Below are 13,715 nucleotides of genomic sequence, written 5' to 3'. Positions count from 1 at the left end.
CGAGAGAACCCATTGAGAGCCGGATGAGCCGGGCTAAGATGCGATGAGAACAGCTTATAACAGCCACTGGAGAGGAGTAACAAAAAAGCATCAGCAGCACCAACAGCACCAGCAGCATCCACAGTACATAGATGGAAAAAAATGCAAAACTGGACACAAAAGTGGCTGGCAACAAATTCATTAAACATTCAGGACATCGCTTCTGGGGCGAAAGGGAGTTTGCCGGACAATTGTCGTGTCCTGAAAGGGGTCAACAAACCCCACAGTTAGACAGAATGTTTGCAACTGAAGCTCATGAATATCACAGGCATTCCGAATGTGGAAATTGGCAGGGGCCACGCCCAGTGAGATGCCATGGATGCAGCCCTCTAACAGATTATGGTAACATCAATCATACGCACTGTGGCCGATCAAATATCTGTAATACCCCTGCTGTGTGACAATAAGTGGAGTCTTAAAACGCCACGGCACAGTCCTCACTTAATTAAAAATAAATATGCGGCACATTCGCTGCCTGGCTGGCTAATTAAATTGCCCCAAAAAGCTGAGCCACCAAGAGGACCGCGTCAATTTATCGCATGTGCACGCACATGGGGCTATCAACGAAAATTTAATGGACTGCCTGCCACAGGCTATGACATGCCTTTACGAGCGCATTACGAGGCTTTATGGTGCATTCGGAATGGCAATGAGAATGGGAATGGGTACGAGTATGAGTACGACTACGAGTACGAAAGCATCGGATGTATGTCAAACATCGAGCAAACGGCTCAATTCCAAGTGCGGCACAAAACGCTTAATTTAATTGCATTTGTCACTAAATCGAAATTGAATTTTCAGAGTAAGCGAATCCGATCTCCATGCCTCCGATTTATGCACACTTCACCCACTGCCAGGCTGTATTTACAGCTGACCCACCTCCCCCTCCCTTCCCTTCACTTTCCATTCCCACCACCGATTTCTAATTTATGGACAGCCTCCTGCCGCCCAAAAAGGTATGCTATAAATGGAAGCAGCCCAGACATCGCACAGCGGGCATCCTGTGTGCACACACTAATACACAACTCACACCCACCATCGAACAGGTGAACACACACACACATACTCGTACACAGGTACTTTCCAGGTGCTCGTGGGCTATTTAAAGCAAATATATCCCATATGCCGTTACGCCTCAATAAGTTTTCGATGAACACTTTGAAACTATTTTTTATAGCGTTTAACGTTTACACCTATGCAAATCAATGTGGGTGATTTGCAAGCTCGAATTTACACGGCTGTTTGTGTTCGAGTTCTCATGATACTTGAAGTTTAAAGCTTAACAAGTGCAAAGATAGCTATAATATTTCTCGAATAAACTTTTTTATTAGGAAAAAGAATAAAAAAAAATGTGCTTTACAGCCACTGCTTTTCAATGCTGGTGTATTGCGACTTTAGTTGCTGGCATAAAAAGATGAGATAAGATAAGCTGACGCATAAATAATTCAGAAACAAAATAAATAGCCTATAAAAAATAAAAATAATCTTTTAAAAACCCTTAAAGGAAAACGTATCTTTAAGATTGTTATCTAGAGTTGCTTTAAAAAATACAACTTAAAGTATTTAAGATATTTTCTAACGTTTAATCGATTTCCAAAAACATTCAGGCTTGTTTATTATGTGGCATTCATTTAAGTGCATGTATGTTTTAATTAGATTAACTGCAAACTAAGTCACATTTGCAAAGCCGACAACATGTTTTCCAATTTGCATCATGCTAATGCAACATAAACATTGCGTATACGCCGCAGTGTCCTTCCTGTCTCTCTTTTATCCGCTGGGTTGCCAGTATTAGCTTACTTTCTCTTCGTGGAGAACATCCGCAGTATCCGCACATGCGTCTTAGAAAGCCCTTCTCCACTGCGGATAACATGCAGCACGTGTTTTTGTTTACCTTCTGCATTGTTGTGCCCAGCGCTTCCGCATGAACGTCATTGACTTGCCACCGTCACCGTCACCGAGTTAGAGTTTTTTTTTCCCCGATTGTAACCCAGTTTGGTGCGTGGAGCTGCACCGCATATTCTGCGGCTCAAGTGGCTCAAGTCCTGCTCCTCGTCATCCTGCTGTTATTTTGGTTGCTTGTGGTGAGCGTTGCGCGTTGAGAGTTGAGGCTGCTCCTCCTCCCGTCCAAGCCACGATTTTGAAGTTCGCTTTGCACATTTGTGCTGAGCCCTGAGCACCCTTGAGCAGTTTCAGCTCTCGGAAAGTCCGGGCAAGTCCAATCCCTCGTCAGTTGCACATCCGTAAAACCCAGTCAAACACACTGACACCTGCACTCCCGTTCGCCGCTTTAAGGGGCATCCAAGTGGGCGAAATTTGGGTAAATAATGCATGCGCATCGCACGACGTGGAGAAATGGATTTGCATAATTCACTTCAGATTTGTTCGCTGACCCAACTTCTGGCAACTGCTGACAAATGCAGTTTGTTTTGGGTTACGAGAAGGGATCTTCAAGAAATATCCCAAGGTTACACAAAGCCCAATTACGATGGGTCACGTTCTAAAAATGCAATTGTATAATGTCATTGAAGACACCATTTGTGCATTAAATTTAAAATTGAATTTTATAATTTCTCCAAGAAAAATGAATATGACATTTTCTGACTAAAGTCATAAATATAGAATTCAATTTGTCACTCTACGAAAATAATTAAAATAAAATACTTTCATAGAGACACAATAATACCTTTTCATTTTTAGTCGTCAAAGTTTGACATTTGAAAGAATACAGCTGCTGTTGCATGGCAAGAAAATAATTCCAACCTAGAACTCTAGCACAACACGAACTAAGTTTTTGGTTTGAAGATATCTTCAAGGGCGAAGACTACTTTTTTAACTTTCCCATTCAAAATGCATACAAGAAACTATAAAAATAACTTTTGAAGCAAGAGGCATAAGTCACTGCGTTATTTCCTATATTAGTAAGGACATTAAAAATGTTCCCGCTTTCTCGGCAGGCATAAAGACAGCTGCTCCGGTTGCATTGGGTTCGAAGGAAAACTCAGTGAAAACTTAATTATCTAGCAACGACCATAAATGTTTTTACTGTTCTCCGCCCCCGAATTTGAGGGTTTCAACTGTGTGCCGCCTTTGGCGCTTGCAGAAAAAGCATAAAATTTATTGGTTGTGAAATTTACAAAGAGGAAAAATAAAATGAAAAGGAAAACGATTCCAGGCAGGCAAAATTATTGCAAGTTTGCATGCATTATGCCCCATTCCCCTTCAAGTTGCAGTTGTTGTCGGCTACCTGGTGAGCTCTTCGGCCCGAGAATTTTGGCCAGGACTGCCGGTTGGTTGGTTTATGTTTTTGCATAATCCGCACCTGGTGCTGAGGAAACTCGATCCTCCGTAGCCGCTGTCTCATGTGGAAAATTCATTTTCATCCTATGCAATTTGGGCGCTTGTTATGGTTGCTGGATTTTTGTTGCCGTTCTGTTGACACGATTCTGGGCCAGAATTCTCGGCCCTGTAATTACTGGAGCGGTCGGCCAGTCGAATTTGCCGCAATTCCATTAATTTTACACCGCACAGAAACCGGTAAAGTATATGGCAAAAAATATTCTAAACCAAATTGAAGCTTTGAGGGAGGGTGATCTGCAGTTAACTTCGGCCAGCGAGAGTTTAATGAATGAACCTGAACCTGCTTAATTATTCCATTTCGGGCGAGTTTATTTTCGACACGCGCGTTTTTACGCGCCAATTGAAATTTTTAATAGGAAAATGCGTGGGCGCGTCCACAATCCGCAGTCGACTGTGCGGAAAGATGAGCTCTCCTGGGGCTCAAGCCTCGTCGCTTTGTGGCATTCTAATTACAGGCCAAAAGGGGCTGAGCCGAGCGGGGAAAGCCGGTGGACTAATGAAATTAAAAAACGTCCACAAATAGAATTATAATAAAATAGAGTTGCCGGCAAAAATGTGGAAACGCCGGCCGGTGCTTTTCTAAGCCCGAACGAGTGACCTCAGCACGGGTCGATGTTTTCGCCTAATTAATTGCCATTTGCGGTCGGCTTTAATTGCAATTAGTTACCTTTAATTATAATTAGTTTGATTTCACTATTTAGTTTGTTTAGCTGCGGTCACCGCAATGATTAACTAATTAACAATTATTTGTATTTTAATTGTGTCACGAGTTCTCTGAATGCCCAGCCAACCCCTGAATATAGTTATTCCGACTATATCTATATTTGGTCTGGCAAAAGGTCGAGAGTCGTGACCAGCTATTGTGTGTGTGTGTTTGTGTGTGTGTGTGCTGGCCTGGCCAATTAATCCGACTAATCGAGTCGAAGGGCATGCACAGTTTGCAGAACCAATTCCCATGCAAAGCGTATTTCAACATTTTTCTAATTAAATAAAAGCCTCGCCGGAGCGACATGAAATTCGAAATGTGATCTGCAAACAAACGAAATTTAATTTCAATTTGTCAAAGCCGCACACACAACCAGCACTCACCCATTTGTCCACCTAGGTCTCTGCGCCAGGACATTAGAATTTATCACATGAAATATAATTCGTTCAAGTAAAACGCTTTCACATTCCGGGGAAATGGGAATTGGATTGGATTGGATTGGATTGGGGGCAGGGAAATGGGTTATGTCCGACGACCATTTATAAAATATGCATGGGGCATAGATTTATATTGTATGCGACGATTATAATGCAAATGCCCAAACAGTTTTGACAGCTCTCAAAAATGTTTTTCCCCCAGCAGATGCAAAAAAAGGCGGCAAGGGACTGAAATATTTATGTGTTAAATCCTTTTGCGGTGTGACGCAGAACAATAAATAATAAAATCACTAACTGGTTTTGCCCTGGCCAGGTCGCAAGTGTCAGCGTCGGGATCGAGGGCCACAACCAGAACCCCACGACCAAATCCTCCTCCTCATCCACAGCCACATCCTCATACTCATCCACGTTGATGGTGTCCTGGGAGACGCTTACCTAAATCATAGTCGAGTGAAAAGCTTTTGCCATAAACCCCGAACATATTGACAGACTCGCACTCGCTTTGATAGCTATATCCGCTCCATGGGACGTCGAAGGGGATAAGGGGGCAAAGGGGGTGGTGCAGGGGTGGTGCAAAGGGGGCTGCAAGGGGAAGCAAGGGGTGGTTGCTTGGGGAAATCAGCGGCGGCGACAAAGTGAATCGGGCACACGCGGCACACAAATATCACCATCCACACAATTCCAATATATGGTTTTAATACGCTGTGAACTAGAACGTGTCTATGGGTTCCTTGGTGATTTTACCCGCTTTGCCACACTCTAAAACAAATGCATTCATTTTTATAAAAGAAATCTTTATTGAGCACAGAAAGTTCCATTTAAATTTTCAATTTAACTTATATATACATATGCTGGCTCAGGATGTACAAAAGATTTTAGCTTTTGAATTTGTTCTGATAAAAATTCGTATTTCCAAACTAAGAAACTTAGAAGCATTACCTAATTTGAAATAAAATAAAAATGTACAAGCTAAAGCTAACTTAATCTAACTACTAGCAGACAAATGTTCTTTCAATCAAATGGTAAAGACACAAAATACAAATATTTATTCAAGCATATATATAGTTTTAAAGTTATCAAACTCCACTTCACAGTTTTGTTACGCGTTATCTCAGTTATTTTTTCACGTGTTTAGATATCAAAAAACCATTTGTCAAACAGCAAAACTCCTAGAATGTCAAACAATACAGAAATTTAATTAAATATTTTCACTAGCTTTGATTCCGTTCGACCGCCCGAAGTTTTTTATTCCAATTTGCCATTCACCTTTTGGCATTCTGTTTTTTACGCATACGCAGCGTGATAGAAACCCCTGGCTACAAGTTGACAGAATTCCAACAGATTTTAGTTGTTCCGGGATATTTACCTAGGACTGACTATTAATAATTCATGGGGGAGGCAAAGAACTGAGAAAACTCCGCCAAACAAACCCATAAAACGTCACTTATTTGCACCCTAATTGCAGAGCGTTTTACTGTACGACCGCGTATTTTTTTTCTTCTCGAAATGACTTTGGCGATGGAAAAGAATTGAAAACTGCCCGTTCGCAATTAAAGTGGAAATCCCAGGGATACATGTAACGATCCCCCTGCTCGCGGCTCCGTTAAAGTTTCGACTTCGCTTAGCTTTCGGTTTGCTGAGAACTCGCAGCCGAGGAAAAACTTTTGATAATAGCACAGCAGCTGAGCGGGAGTCGATTGTCTATGTATGGGTATACATACATTGGGGTCCGCACCTAAGCCATGTGGGGAATAGGAGGAGTAGGGGGTATTGGGTGTGGAGAATCAAGTCAATGAAGCCAAAACAAATATAGGGAAAAGTTTTCCAATTTTCGATTGCCAATTGTGGATGATTTTTTTCGTGCAACTTGCTGGGGGAATACGAGAAAGTTTCTGTGCCATTTGGATACGTGTGTTTGTGTCCATTTCGCTCTCGATTTTGGCCCCCCTTTCTGGCCACCCATTTATGGCTCCAGAGCATGCAAAAATAATTTCAAAATTATTCTCTTAGTTTGGTTTAATTGGGACTTAAATGGAAGGTTGTTAAGTAAATATAGGAGAGTGCTATGTTTTATATTTAAATAGGAAATGTTCATCAAGATTGAAATGAAATTAAGATGCTGAAATCCGAAGTAAATACTGGGAAATATCTTATTTTGGCATATTCAAATTATTTCGCTCCACCTTTAACTTTCGCTTTGACGGTAAACTTTTGCTTTTATACTACAACTAGCGTCGAAAGTTTTTCCAAACGCAATGCAGCAAAGTTTTTCCACTTCAAGTGCAAGCGACCCGGCAGGAAAACCGTGAGCCACCACCCCCAACCCCTCAAGCACCCGCCACTTTTCCGGGACAATACAAAAGTTGTGAAAGTTTTCACTTGGCACACGGAGAGAAACCCTCGGCGACACAGACTAGTTGACTAAGTTGGTGTCTTGATGTCCATTTTATTTGCAGCAACTGTGCAATTATTTACGCGGCAGTCAGTGCTTATGCCATATAGTTCGGTTGGCACGAGCATATGGCCATAGTCGCTGCCTGCCACATTCCATATTTCTCATGCAACGTCGGCGGCGGCACTTTAAACTTGCCATAAGTGTTTGAAATGCGCTCGTTGCATTTATTATTGAGTGGCTTTGTCGCCTGGCAGACAGGCGAGCGATGCACCCGCTGCCGGGATTATGTTTCACTGGGCTTACCAACCCAACCCCGCTCCGCCTCGAGTTGCTTTTGGCTCCACTCCAGAGCTCCAGCATTTGAATGCATGGGCGAGAGCGATTTTGGCGCAATTCCCCATCACGTTGCCCGTAGCATACTTATCCGGGCATCGCCAGCAGCCACGAGAAGTTGTAAATGCATATTTTATATTTTCATTTCATTGAAACCGGCACGTAGTCCGTCGGTCCGGTTGCCTAGAAACTCTATGCATGTGAATCGAACCCGCTGGCGAATAATTGACACTTCTTTTAATTAAGTTTTTAGTTGCGAAGTTGCAGGAGCTTGGCTGCCATTTCTTTATCAACTCGATTGGATAAAATATCAAATATTACAAAACTGTTTCTCTATTACTTTATTTGTATATCTAAATCTATATTTCTATTAAAGACCACATACATTTTTATATGTTTCGAAATATGTATTAAATTATTATGATTTTAAGAGAAATATTAATCAAAAATTACCAGTTTGATTTATGAAAAAAGTGATAATTATTGTTAAGAACTATAATACAATTTTTTCTGGGTTCTTTCTCGTTTAAGAATATTCTTGTTTAAAATAGAAAAGAAAAGGTCATTAGAAAATATCATATACTTGTAAATATACATCTCATTATAAAATAAAATGTTTTCCTAGACTTATTTGATGCAACTTTTGTATAACTGAAAGAATTTCCAGGAAAAAAGTTATTTTAAGAGCCAAACTTTGGCAAGTCCCTTGGTTAATTCGGCCTTGTTTCTGCTTTAGGTAGTTAGCACTGATGATGGCCAAAACTATTTCGGCTGCCTCTACCGCCGAAGTTTCGAAAAGCCTTTCCATGTTTGCACACGAAACGCCGACATCTTCAATTGCAGGCGGCGATACATGCATTTTTCATTAGGCGGCAGCCGCAAAGCGGCTTTTCCAGCATCGCATAAAGACCGAAAATAAAGTTTGCACTTGCTGCATTATTTAGTGGCTGGCAAATGAATGAACATCATTTTCCCCCGACGGCCACGCAATAAACTCGCTCGAATGGCAGCCTATCAAACAAAGTCACTCCACAATTTGCATTTTCCGTATGGATTTTGATATACTTCTGGGCCTTCCGGTGTAGTTGGCACATAAAGCCGCCGGCGGTGAGAGTGGCGCATAAGTTTGTATTTACGCTCCGCTTGTCGCGCAGATATTGCACTTTATAAATCATCGGGGAGAAAGCCCGACGGGCCCCTGAAAGTAGACGAAAAATGTGCTCAGTGCCGAAACAAATATCCCCGGAAAAGCAGAGCTCCGAAAAAGAAATTGCGGTTGCTCAGCGATGTTTGCACTTTTCGTGTACAGTTTATTGGAATTTTTAATGGACTCCGGGTCGACGAAGTTCACCCCACCGAAATTAGGTGAACGAACAGTCAGGAATTGTCGGATAAGCCCACTCCACACATACCAAGCAGCTCTAAGGGGTACAAAGAAGCCAGCTCGTTTCTTTCTAGGACACTTCTCCTGCTTCCTGCTCATTTGGCATGGACATTGTGCTTTTGTCCCTCCGTTTGATTCGGTCTCTCAAGTGCCTTTCTATTGGGTTGATCTACTTTCGCCATGGCTGATTCGCTTTTTACTGCCGGAGCATTTGGCTTGTTTTTGGCCGCCGCCATTGTTGTTGATACGGGCCAAATTGCATCCTGTGGACTCCTGGCGGATCCTGTCGAAATGGCTCGAGTACGTGATGCATCCTGCCTTCCAGCCACTGATTAGAGTGAGGAGTTGCCGGCACCGAAGAGTTCAATTTGCCAGCGCCGAGCAGGAGCATCGAGTCAACCAATTGCGGCCACATTTCGGTGTATGGTATGCAAATGGGATTTGTGGCCGGGATTTGTATGCATCGTGGCGGTGGAAGGATTTAGACTACGAGCAGCAGCTCGCTTCCTCTGTTGACTCAACGTGCTGGCTGTTTGGCTGGCAATTAAAGAAATACACAGTCACACAGCGGTTCCCACAAAAAAAAATGTCGCAAGTGACGCTTTTGCTTCCTTACACTGCGGTAAAATAAGGAGGATTGTTAGGGGAATGTTAATCAAATAACCGCTCAAATAAACATGTTTGCAGTGCTGCTTTTTGCTTAATATATAGCTAGCATTCATATTAATATTCATTATTTGGTTTACTGCAATGCAATCATTTGATTTGTAAACTAGAAAAAAATATGATTTGATCCGAATTATCATTAATCTCTTCCAATTTCCAGTGGGAAAGAAAACAAACACTATCAACTTACAAATGCTATTATATGAAATCCAAAAATTATTACATATTAAATTAATTTTAAGTATGAAAAATGAATGTAGAGCTACATAATTATGTGGCTGCCTCTGTGGTTTATAAAAATCGACAAAATAGATAAATAGAAAGATATTTTAAAAGTATTATTGATATTGTTTATTTTGTATATATGTCAATATTTTAAATACATATATTAAGAATTGTTATGTTTAGCCAACGCTATTTAAATAAAAAAAAATATAATTTATTAAGGAAATAATACCATTTATCTATTACTGTTATTATTTAATAATTTTTTAATTACTAAATACTAAATTTAGAAACATTTTTATTCGCGGTGCTTGACCCCCAGATTCACCCAACCAATCATCAGCTTGAGTTGCCAGTTCCGAGGCGCAGCGTTTGTCTTGATTAATTTATGACATTATTATCCGGCACTTGGCAACCAAGTCACGTGATTGTTTCCAACCACATTAGAGTAGTTCGCACTGATTTAATTTCCGCCCGGGCTGTCCTCCAGAGCCACTTACAATTAGAACGAGTATTACGTGGAAACGAGCCCTCTTCTTGGCTCCAATCGAGAGTCGTTAAGTAGGCGCACTTCCAGAGTTCAAAAATCAATGCCGAAAAAATCAAAAGTTTGGCTAAGCCAAACTTTAACCCGCGCTAATTGGTGTTTAATTGGGTCCGCGGGAGAGTGGGGCAGCCGTCGAAAGTTTGCCACGAATTCTCTGGTTAACAAAAAGCAAGCATCCTCTAAGCCTGGCCAACCAACTTGCCACATTTGCGCTGCATTAAAAATGCATTTTCCCACTCCATCCCTTACAGTGTGTTTAATAGACTATGCAACAATGTGGATGTGTGTGTGTGTGTGCTTGGGGTGAGGGGAAAGTATTATTATTATGTGTGTGTGTGGGCGTAATGCTGATGGCGCTCGTTGCGAGCAGCCATATAATTTGAACGTCATGAAGTGCACTTATCAGGAGCGTTGGCAAGCACTGCAATAGATAAGCATCAGCTGAGTGAGTGTGTGGCCAAAAACTGCATTATACTTACCGAAACTGAAGCAATCTTCGAACCTGCTGCTCGACTGAGCAAGTGAAGCATCCAATGTGGCATCCCCACGGCTTCTCCTAAGCCATTGCTTATTAAAACGTACCCCAAGATCCGTGTGCTTTGACTGTGTTTGCACTCGAAAAAAATATACGCCTCTGATTGGCTTCATTCTATTTAAACTATGTATTCCCTAAGTTGGGTTGACCAAGCAATCAAAATCAATAATAAACTCATATGTAAAACATATCGAGAAAATCGAATTAAATTATTTAAAAACATTTAGATAATAATTCCTGTAATACATTCTTCAGTTGCATATGATAAAAAAAATTATCGACCTTTAAGACATGTCTCAAATGTTTTTAAAATTTTTCTTTTTTAGGGCTTAAAAGCTTTTGAGATAGAAAAAATCCGAGAAGCTTTAACTACAAAAGGCTGTGAGACAACAGGAAACCAGCCATCAAACCTTAAATAAACTGAGTTAAGAAAAGTAAATTAAAATGAGTTATTTTTAATTGAAAAACAAGAAATGCAAGCTAAAAAAAAATGAAAACCATTTTTGAAAAAACCCGAGTAGCCTTTTTCACCAGTGTGAGATTTCCTTCTCCTGTGGAAGCAGTTGACTTTGATTGCCGTTTGGACAACGCGTCGTATGATTGTTTTTAGCTTGGCTGCGGAATGGCGAGCACGCCGGAGCCAAATTGATTTGTGCACGTGCACGGTTAGCTAATGAGGCACGGACCAAACCCAAAGCTCCGCCGGATGGCATTCGGAAATGCTTTGGAATCGCCGCTGACATTCTGCATTTTTGCCGTGGTTGGATGAAACCCTCGCCCCCGGAGCACTTCCTCTGCAATTCTCTCCGGTTGCAACTGACAGGTCGGAAGGATTTTAAAGGGGGCGTTTGCCAGGATGTGTACGTTCATGCTGGACAGCTGCCAGGTAGGGCGGCAGCCATGTTCACTTAATTAACAACATTACGGCAATAACACACAGCGACACACGGCCACTACGAAAGTTGCATTAAAGTTTTATAATAAATCTAATGGTCAACAAGGACAAAACTGCAATTTTGTTTGTTGTCCCCGCCTGACAGGCGGAGTCGAGGATTCGGGGGCGTGTCCCGGACCGCCTTTGTCTTTGCAATGTGTGACACATCGTCTAATGGTGCATTCGTGCATATGAAATTGCTGTCAACAAAGGGCAGCGCCCACAGTCGGCGGTTTTGTGGGGGAAAGGACTTCCTGCAACCGTAGGATGTGCTGCCCTAATGGGTTTGCTTGGCATTAGTTATGGCAATCATGAGGTGACACATTTACTCGCCCGCTGAACCCTGACCCCTGTGCATTGGCCTCAAAGTGCTTGGGGAAATCAGTGGAAAATCGAAAAACTGAAGCGAAACGAAAAATAAAAATGATCCCGGTGCGAAAAGTGCCGCCAAACCGATTGATATCCCGACACCCCGACAGACAGGCGTCTCCCAAGGCCACCCATGTGGTGGTGGGTGGTTGGTATGGGGTGACTGGGTGTGTTTGATTACGCACATGGGACCGCTTGTACCGTAACTTGTACGCGTATGTGTGCACCATATCAAATCAATGTCGCTGTTGACACTTTTTAATCTTTCAACGTGAAAATCGATGAAAAGTTTAAGAGAAACATTTAACGAAAAAATACATGTGATATTTTGGAATATGTGAGGAAATTCAAAAAAAAATATTTTGTTTAAACTATATTCTAGCATTAAAAACAAGTAAAGCTGTATAACATACTGTTTAGTACTTGTACTTCAATTAGATTGTTTCTCTATTTTGACATTAAAGGTTTTTACCCGAAAGGTCGGAACAAATCCCACAAATAAACCATTTAATGAGTCTTAAGATATTCTTGTACATAAATTATTAGTGGATAATAAATTAGTTTATTTAAATGCCTTCGAGTTTAATTCCTGCACATTCTGAAAATGCAGTAATTTGCTATACAGGTTTGCATACATAAAACAAATTAAAAGGAAATGTTTCACGGTGAACGTGTGAAACCCAACCGGCCAGGCTGCCCTCTCCCGATGGATTTGACCCCAAGCACACCGCAAAAAGCGGCTGGAGAGATTTGCAAATTGGCCAAGATTTATAGTGTTGGCCACAGCGGTTGGATCACAAGCGCACCTCTGTGCGTGTTGGTGTAAAGTTTTTCCCGGCTCGCTGGGAGATGGAAATTAACGCTGGGACAGCAGGAACAGCTGAGCTGAAACCGAAACAGGACCTGTCTGGGCCCAGTCTGTTTGGGTTTTTTGGTCCTTCCGCCAGCTTTTGGGCCAAATGGCACCTAGCTGATATGAGAGAGGGGGTAGTAGCTCTCACCCGCATTTTAGTCTGCCGGTCGACGCGACGGCTGCCGACTAATCTGTTAATTTATGTTGAAAAGTTCAAGGAAGTTTCGAAGCGCTTAGCAAACAAATTGCAATAAATTATTAAGAATATTTGCACACAACACGGGCGTTTCAGGTTGGGGGCAGAGTTTTTGTGCATTTCATTAATTTATGTTTCGTTGCCTGCCAAAACTTCTCGCCACTTGTGTGGATAATTTGATTTCTCCGTAGAAGAAGTTTACACTGCCAGGAGGCGAGATTCACACGCAAAGATAAACACGAGCCGGGTCTCCTACTCCTTTGTCCTTTCGTCCTGCTGTCCCCTATCCTCCATCCCCTATACCCACTCTTGAATCCCGTATCCCCTATCCCCTATCCCGTGGAGGGTCGAAAGTGGCCAACGAAAAGTTAAAATGTTCTTATGCATAAGTGATGCGCCTGGCGCCTCGTCCTTTTTCGCTTTTCTGGCTGGCGACAAAGTCCTCACGAAGTGCCCGCATTGCAGTTGTTTCCGCTTTGCTCCGTTTCACTTCGCTGCGACATGAAAACTTAATGTCGTAATTAACTGTTTGCGTTTGCGTTTGCGCTTTAAAGAACGCCGCCCAAAAGCGTTGGCGAGTTATGTCGCGTATACGCTCCGTGGGTCCATGTGTGTCCGAAATCGCGTATGCGCCCCATGTGCCGTAAGCCGGGATTTAAACGCATCGCGTGACCCACTTGCCACTTGCCGGCTGCAACCTTCAAAATGGCAACGTGTCACTTTATCGGGCAGAATG

This window comes from Drosophila ficusphila, unplaced genomic scaffold (assembly GCF_018152265.1).
Source record: "Drosophila ficusphila isolate 14025-0441.05 unplaced genomic scaffold, ASM1815226v1 contig_791, whole genome shotgun sequence".
Lineage (NCBI taxonomy): Eukaryota > Metazoa > Arthropoda > Insecta > Diptera > Drosophilidae > Drosophila > Drosophila ficusphila.
Note: the sequence above shows the minus strand (reverse complement) of the source record.